The sequence below is a fragment of the Macrobrachium rosenbergii genome, chromosome 8 (genome assembly GCF_040412425.1).
Source record: "Macrobrachium rosenbergii isolate ZJJX-2024 chromosome 8, ASM4041242v1, whole genome shotgun sequence".
NCBI lineage: Eukaryota > Metazoa > Arthropoda > Malacostraca > Decapoda > Palaemonidae > Macrobrachium > Macrobrachium rosenbergii.
Genome location: NC_089748.1, coordinates 63,184,569 through 63,207,483, shown reverse-complemented (window position 1 = coordinate 63,207,483; position 22,915 = coordinate 63,184,569). Strand labels below are relative to the sequence as shown.

The 22,915-nt window shown below is 39.3% G+C and overlaps 1 long non-coding RNA gene across 2 annotated transcripts; it reads right to left on the bottom strand.

The window, feature by feature from the left end:
* Positions 1-7,081: 7,081 nt before the first annotated feature.
* LOC136840922 (uncharacterized) lies at positions 7,082-20,326 on the bottom strand. 2 transcript variants are annotated; one of them, XR_010853786.1, is made up of 4 exons: positions 20,064-20,326; positions 16,069-16,323; positions 14,510-14,600; positions 7,082-7,142 (listed from the first exon to the last, which is right to left on the bottom strand). It is a non-coding gene; the product is annotated as an uncharacterized lncRNA (long non-coding RNA). The 2 variants fall into 2 exon arrangements; XR_010853787.1 differs by having other exon boundaries at positions 16,273-16,323.
* Between the last annotated feature and the right edge of the window lie 2,589 nt (positions 20,327-22,915).

Here is a 22,915-nt window from a genome sequence, read left to right as displayed (position 1 = left end):
TGTGTGTGAGAGAGAGAGAGAGAGAGAGAGAGAGAGAGAGAGAGAGAGAGAGAGAGAGAGAGAGAGAGAGAGTGGGGGGAAATCTAGCAGTAGCTGACGTATTCTGGGACATTTTGGTATCCAGTATGGTCGGTTGAAGGTCCTCTTTTGATCGTAAAGTTGCAAATTTTGAAATTACGATTTTTCATCAGATATAATTTCTTAAAACAGAATAGCCATTGAAACAGAATATCATGATGTTTTATGTTTCAGTTTTTTACTGGTTAAAAATGGTGTGAAGTAAACATGATGTTTTTCTGGCAGATCTGTGAATTTTCTGATTTCTTATTCAGGGACTTCATTGTAACTTTGTTGTGTCTGTCAAGTTTCAGCCACGTCACTGGTCGTTTTAACGTAACTCGTCTGTCTTGACAATCGCGAATTTTAGCTTGGGTCAATGGTCATGTCCAAACAAGGAGCCCATTTGACGCCTACCTGTTGTAAGGCTGTTAGCAAGACGTGTGTTAAAGATTCTCTCTCTCTCTCTCTCTCTCTCTCTCTCTCTCTCTCTCTCTCTCTCTCTCTCTCTCTCTCTCGTCCATTTTCAGATATAATGAACTTAAGTTTATTGGTATTTTCGTTCTTTTAAGAGCAGCTGTTGCACGTTTTTTGGTAGATAAAAAACGTCTAGTGATGAATAATGTAGGTTCTTAAATACCAGTCAGTTGTCGTCTCCGTTCAGATAAGTTAACGTTGCCAGGCCATTCCGAAAACCGTTTACCTAATCGCCTGCGTTGTGTTCACTAGTGTAGATCGTTTATATTAGCAGTGTTTGAGTCGCACTAATCTATTCCACTTCCACTAGACCGGTAAGGTGGTTTGAAGTTCTAAGTAACCTTGCGTTCAACCACTCATCCTCCAAGGTTGGCGCCGACGCCAGTGTGCAGATCACGTCAGTCAAGTCACCGACGGTGTAGATGCTTATGGCCTCTGGCCTCTGGGAATTCTCGCCCAACTGATGTACGGGACGAAGGGCCACACGATATTGTCGTAGTGGGGCCTATTCTGTTCTGGGGAGGCTGGGTAAGAGTAATGTGCATAAATGTAGACAAGTATGTTTGAGCACATTTATGTGGAAGCTGAGTGTATGCATGTGCATGGAAACATGCATAGGTATACAGTATACACACACTACAAAAATACACAAACCATTAAAACGTTAAAAGGTGTTAAAAATCTTAGTAGCGCACTTTTTTCCTCAGTGGTGTCCTTAACCTACGGTTATCCATCGATTTCATCGAGGGTTGAGACCGGCCATTGGTTATGTTTTTTTAGTGAATATTTTTTTTTATTACATGTTCGTACTGATCTAAATTCAGTACTTTTGACAGGGTTGTTTGCATGTATTACCGAATACTTTCGAGGTTCTGAGAAGATTTGCTTTTGAATTTTATGTACTTAAGAGAGACTGTCAACAAAGTTAGTGTTTCACTATGGTGGAATTTCGGAAGCATCATTTTTCAATTTTTTTTCAAATTCTTTCTTTGTTTTTGTCATCTTGCATATCTAGCCTTAGAACCCTTTGCTAGACCGAAAATAAGTCTGTGTTCTGAAGTTTGCAAATGGTGGCATGTTATTTAGGACTTTCGTCCGTGCTGCTTGCCTCCGTACAGCCATATGGCGTCCCCAGTATATAGAGCGATCTTTCAGTAAAGTTAACTTAATTTTTAAGTTTTTACGTTGTTTTCACTCGACAGGTTAATTAAAAGTTGAACTGGTTCTTTTTCTGTCTTTCGTCTTGTACACTTATTGCCTGAATCCATACCTGGCTTGGTCTTTATGTGGCCATTACTTTGATTTTTTGGGCCTTTTTAATGGGTCTTTGCCCTACTGCTCAGTCTTCTATAACCGCTTTTGAAACTAACCATGAATGTGTTTGACAGCGCTCATTTGGTCCTTCAAACTGGTCTCCGCTGGTGTATATTTTTTTCCAAGATTTTTCAAATTGTTTAAATAATGTTTTTAGCGTAGAACTTTTACAAAAACGAATGATAGTTGCTGTTAAAATTTTAGTCTTCAACTTTTTGCGATGCTTTATTTTTGCACTTCCTACAGTAGATATAATTGCCAAGATATAGAAAGCTTGTTCAATGTTGGAACACGTTTAATTCAGTTTGAAGCTGATCAAATACTTGTCAAGAACTTAGCAATTTGCCAAAAAAACTTATTCTCAGTCACTAATTCAACCCTCCATCTTGACGTAGTGTTTGATTCCGATTTAGTTCGGTTACTTCCACGGCCTTACTAAGAGTTTAGCCAGAACGATATACAGTGCATGAACTTTTATTGGAGATTTTACCGGAAGCAGTATTACCCTGTCACTGGAACCACATTACAAAGACTAGGAATCTTCTTGCCAGGAATGTTTTGCGGAGACATGTGTTTTAACCTTGTGTTAATTTGCTGGATCTTTCTCTTCAATATGATTATGTACATATGCTTCTCTCTCTTAGAGAGAGAGAGAGAGAGAGAGAGAGAGAGAGAGAGAGAGAGAGAGAGAGAGAGAGAGAGAGACTGACTTGAGTGATCACTCGTATCACTCAGTTGTGTACACCAGTTGTGTACTATCATTCATAATTTAAACCCCCTTTCTCTCTCTCTCTCTCTCTCTCTCTCTTGTACATAATTAAGATTAATTAAGAACTTGGTTCAGTGAGCTATTTTCCAATTATCGCTTCTGATTATGGTCTAATGTAGGTTAAAAGTTCTTTAGAAATCGGATAAATTTTGGTTCTAAGTATTTCTTGAAGGTTCCTGACTTTCATGTAAAGATCCCTCATTATGCAGGTACTGGTAACGACAGTAAAATACTCTTAAACGTACCTCACAAGCACTTACAAGGTACCAAGTGATACCATTGTCCCGCATGTTTCACATGCCTTTTCACCAAGTGGTCATACTTTATTTTCCTGACGAGTTTTACTACATTATCGATCTTATCGATGACATTGTAGTAATACCAAAGAGTAGGTCTTGTCTCATAATTAGATGTAGAGTTAATAAGAATTTGTATTGGAAGTAGCATCTCATTTGTAGGTTGTGAGGATAGTCCCTCGTTAAATTACATGATATCAATAATAATTTCACAAACTGTGGGTCACTCCCCCAAGCACAGAAAACGCAAGGCACTTACTGGATTCATGCCCCCAATACCACTCCCGTATCGGATCAGATATAACAGAAGTGTTCATGTTTTTCAAACAGGCAGTTAAAGTATTTTGAATGGATTTGTAATAGAGTAATTTCAATCCCTAATTATTCCTCAATCACCTACTGTAAGCACGTATTTGGTATGGCTAAGTATTTTTTATGGCTAATGTAGTTTCCCTAGTTTTTGCCTATTGGGTAGTAAAGGTCACAAAATCGAAAGGTGCGTGCTCAAGCATCTGTCGTTATGACTTTAGAATGTGATGCTCCCGTATAGTTTACAGGCATCTCTAAGCACTATGTTGTAATCAGAGGTACGCCATTTTAACTTAATTTATACCTTCATCAGCCAGTCTGTCTTCTGGCCTTATTATCAGTTGCCCTTCACACCAGCCTGTTAAGGTTTGTTGCAAATTTCATTAACGCTTGGTAATTTACATGGCAGGGTTACAATCGCACGTCCAAATCTGAAGATAAAAAGGCAATAGCAAACGCTGAATTTCCAAATGCTGTTCACCGGGATTTGCAAAAGCCGATTCATTATTCAACAGTATTTTTGATAAATTATCATGATTGCTTCTCTTGCCAGAGTCTGTCTGTCTCGCATTGAATTTCTGGGGTCTTCTTATTCTGGTTGGTGATCGCAATCAAAGTTCAGTATTGATCAAATCGATTTGATGGTTGTGGATTGTAGTTGTGCTCAAGTTTCAAACATTACACCCCCTCCCCCCAAAAAAATACTAACTTGACAAATAGGAACTGACAACCTCCTTCCCCCAGTTCGTTTAACTGCTGCTGTCGGACCCTGTTCTGTTCGCTCTGCCTACCTTCTGACATGACAAAACTTACGTGGCCTCCTGGTTGCAAAACTATTCTGGTGCAAGAGGCATTCTAGGCTTTTCAGTAATGCGTTGAAGAGGCATTTGTATCAAATGTTACTAAGGTTCAGAACGCAGAGGAGTAGACAAGAAATGCAACAGTCTTTCTGTCAATGGGTTTTTAATGTGATTTTAGTAATGGTACAGTATATATAGTTAACTGAATGCTTTTCTTCCGAAGTTATTTTCTCATAATTAATTTATGGCAGCATTTGTCATCTGGCTATTGAAATAAGGACAAATGGGGTCATGGTATCCATTCGTGATGTTTTGTTAGCAATGCACTAGTAAAAAAGGCTCAACGTTTGCCATTCCTTCCATCTGTGATGATATCAGCAGTGTCCAATCAAGCACTAGTCAAGGTGATTAATTCATCAGCAGTGTACGTCAAGGGCATAAGTTTACGAATAGTAAAATTAATCTGATTTTTAGTAATATGATCCTCTCTTATTTTACAGAGAACTATGGGGATTAGATGAACGCGAGAGAAACTGAGGAAATGCAGAGGAAGAGGGTCGTCATAGCAGCAGGGTATCTGTAATCATTACAAATCAGCTGGTAATCCAGGGCAATTTTTAAAGAAACTCCCTGGCCGCCTCGCTTTACAAACATTTTTGTAATTTTTTTTTTTGCGTCGTTGGCTGTCAATTAAGATATACTATCAGCAGCTAATCAGTAAATTTTTGTTTATAATTTTAAGGTAACGCAGTTTGGATTTTGTATGAAATAGCATATTGCATGAAAAATGCCTTGTAAATTAGGGAAAATTGTTTAAATTTTGTGGAAAGTAAACTAATTTCTAGTATCATCAAGTTAAAACTTTATTTGGAAATAAATATCTTTTAAAAATAAAAATCATTTTAAATAGCCTCACTACAAATATAATTTTCTTAATTAAAGGCATTAGTGATCATGGAATAACATACATTGAACCTTTATCCTTAGTGGCCAACTAGTTTTACAGTTAAGTATTTTAGGAGATGGACGTTTTTGCACTGCTTTTTACAGGGTCCTTGGCTGCATCCTCCTCTACTGCTGACAGACCAAGCAGGGCCTGCCTGCTTTTACAGGGTCCTTGTCCTCTCACTGACAGACCAAGCAGGGCCTGCTTCTTACGGGGTCCTTGGCTGCATCCTCTTCTACTGTCCAGGGAAAGGTAACACCCAACAGACCAAGCAGGGCGTGCTTTTTACGGCATCCTTGGCTGCATCCTCCTCTACTGCTGACAGACCAAGCTGGGCTTGCTTCTTCAGGGGTCCTTGGCTGCATCCTCCTCTACTGCTGAACAGACCACCCTGCAGGACCAAACAGGGCCTGCTTCTTACAGGGTCCTTGGCTGCATCCTCCTCTACTGCTGACAGACCAAGCAGGGCCTGCTTCTTATCGGGGTCCTTGGCTGCATCCTCCTCTACTGCCAACAGACCAAGCAGGGCCTGCTTCTTACGGGGTCCTTGGCTGCATCCTCCTCTACTGCTGACAGACCAAGCTGGGCTTGCTTCTTATGGGGGTCCTCCTCTGCATCCTCCTCTACTGACCAACAGGCCTGCTGCTTTCGGGGTCCTGCTTCCTCCTCTGCTGACAGACCAAGAGTCTGCTTCCTCCGGGGTCCTTGGCAGTATCTCCTCTACTCCTGACAGACCAAGCAAGGCGTGCTTCTTATGGGGTCCTTGGTTTCAACCTCCTCTACTGCCAACGGGTCTGCTTCCTATGCAGTCCTTGGCTGCATCCTCCTCTACTGCCGATTGACCAAGCTGGGCCCTTGGCTGCATCCTCTTCTACTGCCGAGAGTCTGCTTCCTAAGGCATCCTTGGCAGTATCTCCTCTACTGTTTCAGACCAAGCTGGGCTTGCTTCTCATGGTGTCCTTGGCTGCATCCTTCTCTACTGCTGACAGACCAAGTAGGGCCTGCTTCTTACGGGATCCTTGGCTGCATCCTCCTCTACTGCTGACAGACCGAGCAGGTCCTCCTCCTTCAGGGGCCCTTGGCTGCATCCTCCTCTACTGTCTGGGGAAAGGTAACACCTGATAGACCAGAAGGCCTGCTTCTTATGGGGTCCTTGCTGCATCCTCCTCCACTGTCTGAGGAAAGGTAACACCCGACACAGCAAGCATGGCATGCTTCTTATGGGGTCCTTAGTTTCAACCTCCTCTACTGCCAACGGGTCTGCTTCCTATGGAGTCCTTGGCTGCATCCTCCTCTACTGCTGACAGACCAAGCAGGGCCTGCTTCTTAAGGGGTCCTTGGCTGCATCCTTCTCTACTGCTGACAGACCGAGCAGGTCCTTCCTCCTTCGGGGTCCTTGGCTGCATCCTCCTCTACTGCCGACAGACCGAGAAGGGCCTGCTTTTTACAGGGTCCTTGGCTGCATCCTCCTCTACTGTCTGACAGACCCCGATAAGGGCTGCTTCTTTTACGGGGTCCTTGGCTGCATCCTCCTCTACTGCCAACATACTGAGAAGGGCCTGCTTCTTATGCCATCCTTGGCTGCATCCTCCTCTACTGCTAACAGACCAAGCAGGGCCTGCTTCTTATGGGGTCCTTGGCTGCAACCTCCTCTACTGCTGACTGGTCTGCTTCTTACAGGGTTCTTGGCTGCATCCTCCTCTACTGCCGACAGACCAAGCCGGGCCTGCGCTTCTTATGGGGTCCTTGGCTGCATCCTCCTCTGCTGCCAACAGACCGAGCAGGGCCTGCTTCTTACGGGGTCCTTGGCTGCATCCTCCTCTACTGCCGACAGACCAAGCAGGGCCTGCTTCTTACGGGGTCCTTGGCTGCATCCTCCTCTACTGCCAACAGACCGTGCAGGGTCTGCTGCTTACGGGGTCCTTGGCCGCATCCTCCTCTAATGCTGACTGACCGAGCAGATCCTACTACCTACGGGGTCCTTGGCTGCATCCTCTACTGTTGACAGACCGAGCAGGGCCTGCTTCTTACAGGGTCCTTGGCTGCATTCTCCTCTACTGCCGATTGACCATGCAGGGCCTGCTTCTTACGGGGTCCTTGCTGCATCCTTCTCTACTGTCCGGAGAAAGGTAACACTCCCATCCCTGACTACCAGTCGACGCCGACTTGCACTCCTGAAAATATGGAGATCGATTGATTACCTATAAATGTGGCTATTATTTCAACTTCTATATAGAGTAAATATATTACTATAGAGAATATATTACCTGGCAACTTGACATCTGATCAAATCATACGACTCCACAATTTATGCTGCATAAGTAATAACAATAATGACAGCGCATCTCTCATTCTAATGGGATTTATGGCAATATGACAAGCAACCCCTGTACCATATAAAGTAGATTTCAACACTAAAACATTGGAACACCAAAGAGAAATGAGATTTACCACTTATTTAAATAAAACCTATTTATAAAAAATAAGGACACTTATCACTTGCCTTTAAGCACACTGTTATTTGACTTATGAAATGTTAAAACTAATAATAGCCGCTGCCACACTAATCTATATGCACGACCCCATTTCAGCAAAAGTTTTATGAGATTTTGGCGTACCTGGCAAAAGAAACGAGATTCCAACATAGTCAAGACCCATGCAACATTAAAGCGCCTAAGCAGTACACGTAGGGCCACGTCACAATAACTGACTCGAGACCACACTTTTCAAATGTTGCCCAGGAACCAGCATTCTCTCTTCCATAATTCTAAGGTCTTTGTGTGGGAGATAAAGAAATAATACTGGACCAGGCCGTAAGCCTTTTTTTTTTTTACATATTTTCGCTATATTCGACAGGGTATTTCCTTCTCTTCATTTTTTAACTTCAGTGCTAACTAAAATGATGAGAATTCCTTTATTCTATATTAAAATATATCTTAATGCATCAAAATGATCTTAATGCATCAAACATTTGACTGACTATATACTTCAAGACATTTGAAGTTGACGGTTTTTTTTTTCATTTGCACAAGGTCAAAGGCTAAACGCTAACAATAATGATCATGTTTTGTAAGGGAGAGAAGGGTGTTGTTTCATCCTTGAAAAGGGCAAGCTATTTCTTTCATAATTCCATTATTCGACACTTATTTCCATCTTATAATTCCATTACCTCAAATAATGCTAAGTGAAAATAAAATACAAAATTTAGTATTCCAGTTACATATTTGACCAAACTCCATTCCCCCGTGACAGTCGTATAATCTATATGATTTACTAGAGTGAAACGTCAGAAAATTACTTGGAAATATAAAATTACTTTGGTTTATTTCATGGGGAAATCTGTGCCTAACGCACATTTTCGCCTAATGGCATTCGAAATAGTTACTAAATGTGGGCCGTTAATCAGCACAAAAAAATCAATCTTAAAAAAAAGGCTAGATCCTAGCCTCTCTGTCGAAAACTAAACCGACACCCCCAAAAGCGGTGCCATATATATTGGACAACACTAAATTCGAAATCTCGAGACTCACGGACAAACTGAAAACGTAGCCTTTTGTTATACTTGACCACCTCCAATCAAAACTCATGCTTTACCTCTAAGGTCCCGTCCATTTTGGTCGAGCTTATTGCTTATGCTCGTCAAACTTTGCCGCATTGCGCGCTAAGCCTAGTTTTATTTATTTTATTTTGCTGTCCGAACGACGCTAGTTGGTTAGTGAGAGCCTGCTGGCAATGACTGACACAGGAAAATTATTTATCAATATGGATCGTAAAAGACCCAAGAAGAAAATCGCCTTTGCTGTGTATTGTTGTAGCAATGTATAAAACGACAAGGCAGAAAAGGACGTTGAAAATTATGCAGGAGTTATACAACAAACGCCTAAGAGTGCAGACATAGCAAGTCATTTGACGATATTGCAAGAACTGAGAGATACATGGCTAAAATCAGAGTTCATCAACTATATGAGAATGGACTTAACAACTTTTATAAACTCTTATCTAATATGGAAATATATAAGGAAACAAGATACTACCATGAAAGAGTATTTCAGCTTTCAAGCTCGACTAAAACATTCAACATTACTATTTCTGTCAACAACTACAAGCAGCTACCGATCACTAAAGTATAGCACTAGGATTTCAAAAAGCATAATGGACTAGACTGACAGATTTCAAAAACACTGCCATAAAGGGTGTTAATATCGCACAAACAAAAAGTTCCCATAAGTCATACTTACCTGACGTATTCATTATGAAGGTAACATAACGGGAAATGTCTTGTTTATTTTCATTTATTTGTTTATTTGTATAGGTTTTACTGAAATTCCTCTTTACACAAGCTTTTCAGTTAGTGACGTCTTTATCCGTTTACCAGAAATTTTTCATTTGTTAACAGCCCTGCTGCTGCAGGCAAATCCCACGATACTTCGTTAAACATTAGAAAACCCTACACGAAGCTTTGCTCGCCGTTCCTCCGTTTCTGACGTCACACCGAGCCAAGTTGAGTTTCAAAGCTGGCGACCATGTGGACGGGGCCTAATAGTTGGTGTATGTATTTTGGTGTCTTATTCCTTATCGTTAAATACGTCAAAACACGTTCAAGGCAGTTCCAATGAACTAGTTTTATTTAATGTATATTTTTACAATAAGTACACATATCCTTTGCCATTATAGTCGTTAATACAAATACTACAATAGGGTATCTGATAAATACTACTAAAGATTACTATATTATCGTTGCATATTATAACAAGCTTTCGGTACTTACAGAAATTACCTTTGGACTTTGCTTCTGTGCGTGCTACACCCACAACAGACCTACGCACGTCCACAAGCGAGACAGAAAATTATACAAATAAACGCCTAAAACGTGCAGTAGGTAGCGAGAGGCAATGATTCTACTTGTCGCAGAACATGCAAGTACAGAGAGAAGAAAAACTCGTACTATCGTCTGTTAGTCTTAATGCTACTATCCCATTAGTCCATACAGAAATACTGTAATCATTCATAGAAATATTTAAAGAGTAATTTCTTTTCAGTCAAGAAAAACTCCAAATCGCCCTTGCCAACTACAGTTACGCATCTTTTAATTCTGAACACTAAAGCTCTATGACCTGCTCTATGAGCAAAAGGCCCGGCTGGCATAAAGCCAGCTTAATCAAAAACAACCTCCATATACATGTGTTACTGATCGCACAAACAAAAACAACTTTTCAGTAGGAATAGACGTAAGTTACATCTTCCATTCAGTGATGGCTGTCAGCCATCTTTGCAAAATGTCTACCTTATCTTCATTCTCTCCAACTTTATTCATTCATAACTGCTCTTCCTTAACACAGCTCTTAACTGTTATTTCATTTTACCAACACCCACTCAAGACCCCACACCATTTATCTATATCCACAATAACATTTATACCAAACGCTAGAGAAGCTTCAACGATTTATCTATACCCACAATAACATTTATAGCCTACCAAACGCTAGAGAAGCTTCAAGGATTTTTGGTAGTCTTGTGAAATAGGTCACAATGAAGCCCAAAAGCCTACTCAAACTTCGTTGCGTGCTATATGATTCTGATGCATCCCTGTTAAACCTCACATGTTATGACGGTTAAATGGTGCTTCGTAAACGATTCAGTCAAGGGTGAATTCGGATGAATGGAACGAGATGGGCGAAAGCTGAATAAATGACGTGTGAAGAATGAAAGACTTCATTTACTCAAATAATTTATCCTGCAAAGTTAGGGACTGGATATTGGATCTGGGCTTTCTCTGAATTAAATGAACCAACATGATCTCTTAAAGGTGATAGACGAACTAGTAAGGTCATAAATTGAGACCACATGCCCCTGTTGAAATACACAAAGAACCTGTGGAAAAAGATAGTGTTTATTTCCGAGAGAAAATTAAATGAACAGGAATCGAGAAAAGGAATGCGAATGTGGACAATAAACCTGCACGAAGGCTCTGTAAATCGCAAAACTTTCAACAACAACAAATGTAAAAATCTATTTCCTCTTCTCAGTTAATTGTAAAATATAGAAGCCAGGGCTTAGATCATTCGAAAAAGCACATATCTAGAAACCAATCATAGCAATAAAAGGAAGTCAAAGTTTTTCAACAACCCTTGTGAGTATTAGAATACTAAATGTCTTCAATTCAAAAGTAAAAGAAATGACACTGACATCACACATGCTAAGGAAAAAACTGCATATAGGGTCCAACACTATTGTTAAGCCCTTTCGAATATATTCCAGCCTCCTACGTGATGATAAACAAACAGACCGAATTCCCTTGTTCATTGACGAAGAAATTTCTATCTGCCATGGTTTACTGAACGCCTGAAGCATCAGCTGATGAAGAAACCGTGAGAAGCACAAGTCGTCAACGGAATCTTGAATGAAACCATTGACAGTTGGGTAGCAGGCTTGACGAGACACCAACCACCCGCTGACTAGAGAAAAATAATGGCCTTCTACAACAAGCCTTGGACCTCGTTCTCTAGAAACGATACTCTCATTTCGCCCGCATTTACAGAATTATGTCACGCTACTCCTCACACAACACGGATTATACAACTCAACTAACGACTGCCAAAGAGCAAGATTATTCAGGGTAAAAATGATGAGCAAATGATGGAAAGGTTGTTTACGTTCGTCCTTAAGGTTTGCGGAACACATAAAATAGAACAGATCCCCAAAAAAAAAATAAGTTCAAGATGGACAAATTGAGAACGACAACTTGAAGTTGGTAATTAATATCATCTGAATGAAAAAATCAATCCGAACTGGAAAATACAGCAAGTTATGGACAAATGAAAATTTTATTTGTACAACAATTAGTTGGTCAAAAAGCGATTAGTTCAGAGGAAAAATCCTGAACCTTTGAATAAATGCGAATACTATGTTTTATATGAGAGTTATCATGATAAGAAACTGAACAAATAAAAAACTGATATCAGAGATAAAACCAGAAGAGTGGAAAAAGTATTTGACAATAATTTACAGACAAGATTTAAGGATGTAAAATATTTTCATAAAATGGCAGGAATGTAAACTGAGTTTGTACATTTCTAAAAAATACTAAAATTAAAATGTTGGAGAAACTTGAGAAATTAGTGTAATATAAATGTGTTCTCGTTATATTTAACAAAACAAGTAAAGGCATTGAAAAGCAAAATACTTTTAAATTTCATTATGAAAACAGAAATGCCAAAAAACCGAGGTCATACATGGTAGTAGTAGTTCTAAATAGCAACATAGAACAAAGATAGGTAGTTTCCAAAAAATTAGAGGGAAGATGTCACGGCAGACAACAATCAAGACGACAGCTTAAGAAGGCCTCTGCCAAAGTTATTATACAAGAATGGAGGAATTGGAACAGATTGATTTCTGAAAGTAGATCATATGATGTGTGGTGTGTGAAAAAAAGAAATTCTACTTGTTATTCAGAATGAGACATCTTTCAGTAGACTCACACTGCTACTAGGTGAAAACTGAAGAAAAAGAAGTAACAAAATAACAAACAAAGATGGTTTTTTTAAAAGAAAAAGCAAAACTATGCTGCTGAAAAGGTCAACTTAGTACTATGAAGCAATTAAATTTTGTCGCAAGGGATGTTCAGGGTTACAGTACAAAGTTTACATTAAGAGATTTCTGATGTCCGTGATATATGAAAGAAGCCAACGAGGATGAGAAAAAAGTGGGATGCCATTTGTGATAGAAGGGCAGATCTTTGAAGCAGTTAAGAAATTCTGGGACCTTTAGGACACTTTGAACGGTGAAGCAGGCACTGAGAGAGCAGCCTACAGGTAGTGAACAGAGATTGCTAAACCACTGGTAAATACAAATACCCTATAAGTAGAGCAAAGACTTGCGAGTAAAATATAGCCTATGCTACTCACCCTATATAGCAGCATTGAGGGTGATGAAAAAGAACATGGAGAAGCTGAAAAGGTGTCCCTTTGCAATTCTAAAGTTCTATGCCTAAGTACCATGGAAATATTGTACTGTAATGGAAATGAGGATGAGACCGAAAGATTTGACGTCCATCGGCTGGAAAATTGACTGATATTGAAAGAATAAGATGGTTTGGACATGAGATACGAAGTGGGGAACAGATAGTCAGAAATGTATTTGACATATGAGTAGTAGGAGGAAGACTTGTAAAGGGCCCAGAAAACTATGGAAAAGGAGCATTGATCGAATGGAAATTCAACCTGACAGTTCACAAGGAGTGGAGAGAGTGAGTTCATTTCACGCTTAACCATATCAAGAAAAGAGCTGAAGTGAAAACGTTAATAATGATGGTTATCAGTTCTGCTGATTTGGAGAAGGAAAATCACCTTCTGTTTGAGAGGCTAAGAACTTGGCTATAGAAATACAGGAACATCCTATCCATCGCTGATAAAAAAGAAAAACAGTTTCTCTCCAAGAATGTGCATACGTTTACTCAAACTTTGCTTGTTGTATATATTTCAGATAGTCAAAACACTGAACATCAAACACTTTCCAAACCAATAAGCTCATTTGTTGATCATTTGACGCCATAGGCAAGTACAATATTCATAAAATAAGAAACGGAAAGAAATGACGACAGCCTTTACATTTTAAGGAAGTAAGAGTTGCGCGTAAAAGATATTCAAATGATAGAGTTGCGTGTGAAAGATATTCAAATGATAAAGTTGCCTGTGAAAGATATTCAGTGATAAATCTCTTGGGTAAATGAATTTTATCTTAAGAAGCATTTGCTCAGCCAATTCCTTTCTAGCAAAAATCAGCCAGTCACACAACAAGGTAAACCAGTCACTCCCTTACACCTTTCAACTCTTCAAACTTATGCCTTTACAATTCCAGATTTACATTTATCCTATCCTACAGTAATTTTCAAGAATATATTCAAAATACTTTCCTTTCTGGCAGTCTACTTCATTTATCCTCTTTATTCTTGGACCTGTTTATTGAACATTGCTTATTTGTGGTCGACTTTTTCGAAAATATGCGTAATTCTTTTTCCATACAGTGGCTATTATGATGGGCAAACTAAAGCCAACAATTCGCCCTTATTTCATAAGCTTTTAGCACTTTTCACTTGAAAATAACTTCCTTGGAATCTCTCCCTTTCATGAATGCTTTCATCCTGTCCTGACTGAATTTTCTACTTTTTGAAAGCTATAACTACGAGGGGCCACTAGAAAAACAGCCAATACCTATGTAAACACGCCTTCCATCTTTGCATACTTCGAATGTTTTGTCCAATAACTTGCTATAAAAAATGTTAGCAGAGTTGCTCTTCAAACTATAAATGAGTCATTTTGATACTGTGTTGAAGTTTAATATTAAAGTTTATAGGCCACTTCAATCCCTTTTACTTTTATATACATACCAACAACTGCTACACCTAAAGAGGAATTTAAACCCCTAGTGCGTTAATCACCTAAAGCCACAAATTTAATTGCTCATCCGAGTATGTTACAGGCTACAAGGTTAAATTTGCAAAAACAAGTGTTAACAGGAATCAAGACATGTATGATGGTCTTACTTTAATGTTATGATCTCGTTATGCACCATTTGTCCAACGACGGGAGTTTGATAATACAACCTTCCAAGGGAGACTGGCTCTCGGTAGAGATCTGAAAATAAATTAATTAACGTCATTCGTAAACTTGTGATTAAACCTAAATTTTGTAATTTAAAATACAACTGTGTGTGTGTGTGTGTGTGTGTGTGTGTGTGTGTGTGTGTGTGTGTGTGTGTGTGTGTGTGTGTGAGAGAGAGAGAGAGAGAGAGAGAGAGAGAGAGAGAGAGAGAGAGAGAGAGGGGGGAGGGGTGGAATGGGGAGACGTTGAATTACATCTGCAGAAATATGCACACTGAAGGAAGAGAGAATCATCCGTTAACAGCTCGACCATCAATTTCACAATTAATTATATACTTGAAGAATATTTAAAGCAAAATTAAAATGAGAACCTGTAGCTTCCAAAGCATGCTGACACCAAAGCTCCAAGGGACATTATCATTCCCACTATTGATTTTATTCCTAGTATTTACTTGTAAACACTTTCAGTATCACGAATTCGACTCAAAAGATGCAGTATTGTTATTGTCATTATCATTAATAATTTTGAAAAACCATGCCTCTGTTGACCTGAACAATATATCATGTGCTTGGTGGTTAGTCATCCAAAGAAAATCTTAGTGAGAACCAGAAGGGTAACATTCAGTGGAACCCCATACCATCCCCATTTCTATAAAATAAGTCATTGATATTATGATTTACTTCCAATTTATTGAGGCTTATCCCAAAGTCTCAATTGGAAAGTGATATCTGCAGTTTGTAGGAAACCAGCATATCGTAATACCTGGAGTGAAAAATTGCTAAATTAAACAAAAAAATTTTTTTTCTTATAAAAGAGCAATTCAGTCTTCGACACCATAAGTGCAGAAATACTCAAATTAGTACGATGCTGTCAATACCTAACTGAATTAAAGGTCAATATCAACGTGAAAAAACCAGACAAAGTTATAACAAAACTCTTATTAAAGCATATATTTAGCATAAAAAGGCAAACTCCTTCTCTAAGTTCATACTTTAGTAAGTGGGTAATTTGAGGATCCATAGTCTTAAGCATTTTAAAATGCATGATTCGCTTACGTCATAAAAATACGTGCCGTGACATATCTTAATTTTGATTGTGTAAATATTTCACTGCGATTGTGAAATATCTCAAAATAAGCAAGCAACATTTGTCAGCTGTTGCATGATTGCCGGCATACACCAGTACGCCGAAAATAATTTATTAAACAATCTTGAAAACAACTTCACAGGCTTGAATAAAATCATTAAGATTAAAAAAATTACCTTTGTCATGCAATCTTAAGGTCACATTAAATTGAAAATATGCCATCCTTACGATAATGACGTAAATATGGAGACGACGTGAAGGGACTGCGGGACAGATATTTTTCGTGGCAAAAATTTTCTAAGGTATCCCTCGTATCCCATGACTGACCGATTATATCCATGCTAGAGAATCTGAGCAGTAGGTTTGCAATGTACAGACTGAGTTAAAACCCCATGTTGGTAAGAGATTACTTAACTGAGCAAACTAATGCAGTAGTCAATCATGTTCATTCCCTGTAGCCTTCAACATTTGGCCGCAGTCGTTGCAATCTTCAGCGACCATTCAAAGCCAATGTTCGCAAAGCTCTACACTGAATCCTGCAGCAATATATCAAACACTCCACACTTGGGGGAACCATGAGTTTGTTGACAGAAGCAGAATAAACACTCTCGGCACATACCTCTACTTAGTCCAATAAACGGTAAACCAAAAGAGCTCTTCAAGGTTGGTCCTGGAAAACACAAAGATAGCATAATAGTAAGTTTATACAAAATATTTTGTTAGCTCGTGTAAAACCTTATCAATCACAAAAAGCGAATTTACAGAAGCTACAGGTGCAAAGACTTCTCCTTTTGGTCTACAAAATGTTTCTCAAAAAAAAAAAAAAAAAAAAAAATAAGTGTTGCTTGTCATTATCACCAAAGCATGGTGATCAAGGCTTATAATGATAAACTTTTCAAGTCCAGGCAGCGGTGCAAGTGATGGCTACTAACAGATGGAAATACAAGAATCGTAATTGGCAAACCAATGGATGAGCGATACTGTATGGTATAACACAATCTGTGCTGTAAGGGTAGCTGCTAATCTCGACCACATATACAAACTGACTGACACAGTCAAACCAAATGATTCTCTCTTATCAGTTACTTCTCTTATCTTTTCACTGGAATTCTCTGGACCTGTGCTTAGCATAAGCAGTTGGGCTCAATGGATACTGGTTTTTGAGGATTTTCTTCCATCTATTAGTTATATACCCAGACTAGTTTGACAGTAAGATTTTAAGGACTTATTACACTATACCAAAAATATATCTGGTTTAGGCCTAGTTATTACACCAATTAAATATTTCAGTGGTACTCAGATTCTTATCACTGAAGGAGCTATTCCAGCATAAGGACTACAAGCCTCACCAATCAACTGCTAGCAATAACAACTAAATCCGATTCGAGGAATACCACCCAGGATTAAATTTACTGTCAGGCAATCACACTCGGACCCAACATCAACCATAATCTTACAGTATACGTAACCTAGTTTATGTTATCAAGAACAATTTTCTTGAATAATGCAATTTACACAGTTATTAAGGATAAAAACACAAAATGCCTAATAGGGTCTTAAGGTAAAAGCCTATAAATTTCAAAACCTGACATTCAGTAACTTATAAAAGAGAAGAACTGGGGTTAAAGGGCCCTCCTTGTGTTAGAAAAAAAAAATGCTATAAAAACAAAGGACCTGCTCAAAAGAGAGTTGAAAGTAAAGATCAGCAGAGAGTTAGGAAGAGACAGAATAGAATAGTATATAAAATTTAGGCCAAAGGACAAGCATGGGGCCTGCAAGGTCATTCAGCACTGAAACAGAAATTGACAGCAAAAAGGTTTGAAAGGTGTAACAGGAGGAAAACCTCTCAGTTGTACTATGACTCATTTGTTGGGAGAGGGTGGAAAGTAAGATGAAAGGGAGAGAATATGAACATAGGTACAGTAAAAGCAATGAAAAGGGTTGAAGCTAAGGGATGATGCAAAGAACCTTAAGGAATGCCTACAGTGCACCACTGTATATGAGGTGCACTGACGCCACTAACCCCTACAGGAAGGAAAAGAGATATCTGCAGGGTAAAAAAAACTTCTAGATAATTCTTGATTTTAAAAACAACTTCAATGCCACTCAACTATTTGCAATAACTGAACATGCATGCCTCCAACCTTTCATTCAGCCCCAACCTCTCTCACCCCATTAGTTAAGCAGAGCCTGGAAGTTTCCATCAGGCTTAAACCAACCAACCAGCACTGTCCGTTTGGTCTCTCCGTGGATTGGCCTGAACTAATTGTCTATGGAACTACACAGAAATGGGTTGAGGCTGTTGGATCTATGTAAGCATCATGAGTGAAGAATCTGACCCATAAATATTAAACAGGAATAGGTAGAAAAAGGAAGGACGGTAAATTTTTACAACAGTTCCAACTCCGTTTCTCCTCAGTAATGATGTATTTTATTCCAACTCCGTTTCTCTTCAGTAATTATGTATTTTATTATGTGTTTTAATGTGTTTTGAATGATTATGATAGTAATACATGTGGGAAATGAGTTCCTTTTGAGTCATTATACATCCCTACTACATCCAACAGGGTTGGGGGCCCTTTGGGAATGCGGGGTTTTGGGTGGGGTATATCACCATCGACACAAATTGGTATTTTAATTAATAAATAAAATGAGGTAAAACAATTATAGCAAACCCACCAAGACACAGGTAGGCAACATAGCCTAGTCTAACGTAGCCTAACATCCCCTGACCTACACTAGCCTAGTGTAGCCTACCCTAACCTGGTAGAATATATTACTCGGCTGGGGGAGGGGGCTCTGTCGCCCCCAGATAGGCAAACTGGTTACAAATGGCACCGTCCTAACCTAACCTAACCGGTAGATCTAAGCCGGCTGCCTGTGGTGAGCTAGGCTATGGCAGTTGACCCTTTTCTATAGAGCTTTACCTGCTGAACAAGAATTTAAAGTAATATTTTGGTTGTCAAATGTAATTAAGCTGTAAATTACCTTAGAACTGTAGCCGACAGTAAAGGGGACCCGTTGGGAATCGGGATTTTGGGTGGAGTAAAACCCTTTCGAGGATAGCTAACAGTAAGGGGGACCTGTTGGGAATTCGGGGTTTTGGGTCCGGTAAATAACTTGGGAAAAGGTTTGGGTACCTTATTGTTTTATATCCTGTTATATATGTCACTTGGAACACAAAAAACAAGCGTAAAAAGAAGGGCGAATAAATGGATAGCGAGAGCTGTTCCAAAGACACTTTTCATTCATTACTAGTACTGTTGATTCTAAGCCTTAACACGCATGCGCTAGCTTTTCGTTCACCAATGAGCAGCTGCCAGTTTCTGCTCTTAGCAAGAGCTACGAGAGACTAGCAATTGATGAAGTTGACGTTTTTCTATGTTATTTCACTTGCTGAACAAGAATATTACCTCTTGCCAGAACATACGAGCTTGCCAGGAATCTTAAAAAGTGCAGATAAGGCGCGCAGCGCTGCTCTGCCACGTCCACCTTTAGAGGCCACCCAAGTTGAAAGTGGAAATGGTAATATTTTGTTTCCCGTTTACGAAAGCTTTGAATAGTGTGCAGTGGAGCTGGACTATGGCAAGTGATGTTTTTCTATGTTATTTTACTTGCTTTACAGGAGTTTAAGGTAATATTTTGCCGGTCGGCTGCTGCTAAACTGTAATTTACCCTTGAGCTGTGTGCAATCCACTGGTACAGAAGTGCAGTTTTCAAGGGTCAATTGCATTTTAGTTACAGCCGACTGCCAAAATATTTTAAATTCATGTTCAGCAGGTAAAATAACACAGGAAAACGTCAATTGCCATAGGCTAGCTCACCGTGGACAGCCAATTTAGAATTACCACCTAACCTTCCCTAACCTAGTAGGCCATGTTACTTGGCCAGGCCTGGACTCCATCCCCCCAGATAGGCAAACTGGTTACAAAGGACACCGTCCTTACCTAACCTACCCTAACATAGTAGGGCATGTTACTTGGCCGGGAACTCCACCCCCAAGATAGGCCAACCAGTTACAAAGGACACCATCCTAACCTAACCTTCCATAACTAGTAGGCCTTGTTACTTGGCCAGGGGCGATAAGCCAACCGGTTACAAAGGACACCATCCTAACAACCTAACCTAGTAGGCCATGTTACCCAGGGCGACCTAGTGGTTAGGCCCATCCTAACATAACCTAACCTAGTACGTGGCCAGGGCTTCCACCCTCCAGATAGGCCAACTGATTACAAAGGACACCATCCTAACCTAAACTTCCCTACTTAACACAACCTTGTAGGCCACATTGCTTGGCTGGGGGTTCCCCACCGTGCCCCAGACTCAACCGTTTATGTTCTATGCTTCCTGTTGTCACTTTAAAAATTATAAATTTACCTTAGTTAGGACAAAAACGTTTTGGTGGCTTACATCCAGAACAAGATGGTTGTGGCTCCTTTACACTGTTGTCGTGATCAGAAAAATGATTCCCTCGGTGGTGGTGATGTGGGCTCAGTGTTGCTTAAAGATGCAGGTAACACTCCATGTTGCCTTAAAAAAATCTATGCTTTGCTTTTCATTTTCATAAAAATTATGGATTAACCGAAATCCATTAAAGTTACAGGGGGAACACAGATTGGACATATCTTCTCTCCATGAAAGACTTAAACCAAATGGCAAGAGAAAAATGTCAATGTCTGACACCTGTAAGATTTTCCCCTGGTCACGTGACTCCTACACATTGTTACCAGATCTCCTTTGCCACTTGATGCTAAACTCTATATGAAATTACACTAAATCTATCAAAATTATGCTAGTGGGATAAAATTATGCTAGAATTACGCTAAATGAGTCGTTATGCCAAATATCATGCTAGGCAATGAAATTTACCTCAGATTATGCTAATGGCATCAAATGATACTAAAACTGGTAACACTGCTCTTTGACATATGACATACCGGACAACGATGCAATTTTAAAGAAAAACAAACTCGCATCAGAACCACAATGCAATTTTAAGGAAGAACAAACAATCATCTGGACACGGATTGTGCTAATGTTAAAGTAAACAAAAACACTTAGAAATTTCTCGAGGATGATGATCATATACCTTCATATCCCGAATATGGCGAATTTCCCCAAAAAATGTTCAGAGACAAAATTTTTTTTATGGCAAATTCAACTATAATACTAGAATGCCAAATTCATCTATAATACTAGAATTATTATAGAATCAGATGGAACTGTTGTAAAATACTACCTGGAGGATGACTGCTAATAAAATATTTCAAAAAGTAAAGAGAAAGCTCCAATAACCCGAGAGAGTAAATTATTGATTCAATAGGATATTTTTTGTGGGGTGCTGTGCCTTTGCTTTGAATTAAAATTCATTTGCAAACCTGAAAAAAAACCTCTCTCGCCTCCCCAACCTCCATCAAATTTTACAAACCTTTGTTGGGACAATGAGCTGCGGACTGTTCTCGATGGCCTTCAATCCCCAACCTCCCATCTCAAATTTAATTAAAAAACTGCAGTTGCTTTCCATAACTGTCTTAGAAAACATGAAACAATCCTCCGAGCCCTGGAGAACGTGAGAAAACTAAACCAAAACAGTTATAAAAACATCAAATGGAGACGGAGAATAAGCAGTCTCATTATAACAGCATCGAAGGCGGTATCCTAACTAGCCTCAGCTGAAGCCAGATATGTGAAGGGGTTTCTTCCATACTGTACTTGTGATATGGAGGATGGTTGCACAAGCTATCCATTGGAATTGGAAATAAACTCGAGTTTTGCCGTCAAATTAACTGCCTGGAGGAGAATTCTTGACTTGAAGCACTCCACTCTATCAGAGGTTACGTACGTTTATTAATTGTACAATACTACGCCAATACAAATTTGTCGGTACTCAACTACTGTACTATGGGAACTTCAAATTTTTTCCGGCCTACAAGGTTTTCTGCACCATACTAGTGTCCTAGTGTTCCTGCAAACTAGTCACAAAGGTTGTGTAAATGTGGACATTAAGCTTATGTTTCGGGTGAGAAATAGGGTTTTTTTTTTTATTGACGAGTTGCTCAGTTACATAATTATTATGCAATTTACATGAAATGCAAGTCTCGGAAATACGCATCAGTTATTGCTTTGAAAATAAGTTTTCATGTTTAAAATAGTGCAATGGATTCAATTAACCATAAACGAAATGAGTAAAGCCTAATCTTACTCTTGATGATACATTTACCAACATTTTGGTATATGATTAGTTCACTTTCGGTCACTACACTAAACCCAAAAATAGACAAGTCATCATTTTTCGAAAGACTTCCGTGATGTTCAAGGAGTTGTGACAAGTTCAGAGGACCGGACTATGTAGAAACCAGAAAATCTCGAGCGAAATCATATGAACATTTGAAGAAACTCCTCCTCATTAACCTTGCCTTATATTCATAAGATATTGCTAGATATGTCGATAATGACAGCTTGATAGTGCCAAAGGCACCATACTGCGGGAGAGAGAACGTTAAAATTCCACTGCAGTTCGTTCCAAGTACATGTCGATAAACACTTACAGTTCCGGAACTACAAAAATATTCTCTATTTTTTAATAACCCTTTTGAAACACAGCTTTCCTTGTGCAAGGTATTCAAGTGAAAACAATATTTTCTTCAAAAGATCTTGTTAAATAATCCGCCAAGCTTTCAACTGACTTTTGGATCTGCAGAATTAAGGACGTCATCATTCGTTGTAATAACACATGCGCTCAGTAGGAAAAAGCCTTCATGAGTTAGAATATGAAAAAGACCATCAGACATTTCAGACAATGTTCTTTATTTCACCTGTCCACCGGCTGTGCAGTGAGGTATATTCCAGCTTTCATACTGGCACGAAGGTCAGAGAAACCAGCAGATTTCATCACTTGAGCCCTAAACGTCGGGAACGCAAGACTAGTTACCTCCACCAAGGCCCTCTAAGTGGGTCCTGTATCCACCACAGACCGGATAATCGGGTGAACAATACTAGCCACACCCATGGTCGAAGTATATATTTTGACCATGACCACACCATCACAAAACGGGCCCCTCTTGTTCGATCAACTAAAGGCTGACTGGATAGCCTCAGAAATTGTGTGGAAAAATCACTCTGATCCCCCTCTTTCAAGAAATATTACTCAATAAATCGTGCAATATTGTTCTTAAATCACTCTAATATCTCAAGAAAAATACTCGCTAAATCACCGAGAAGCATACCTAGTATTCATGATGGCCGTAAATCTATTTTCTCTG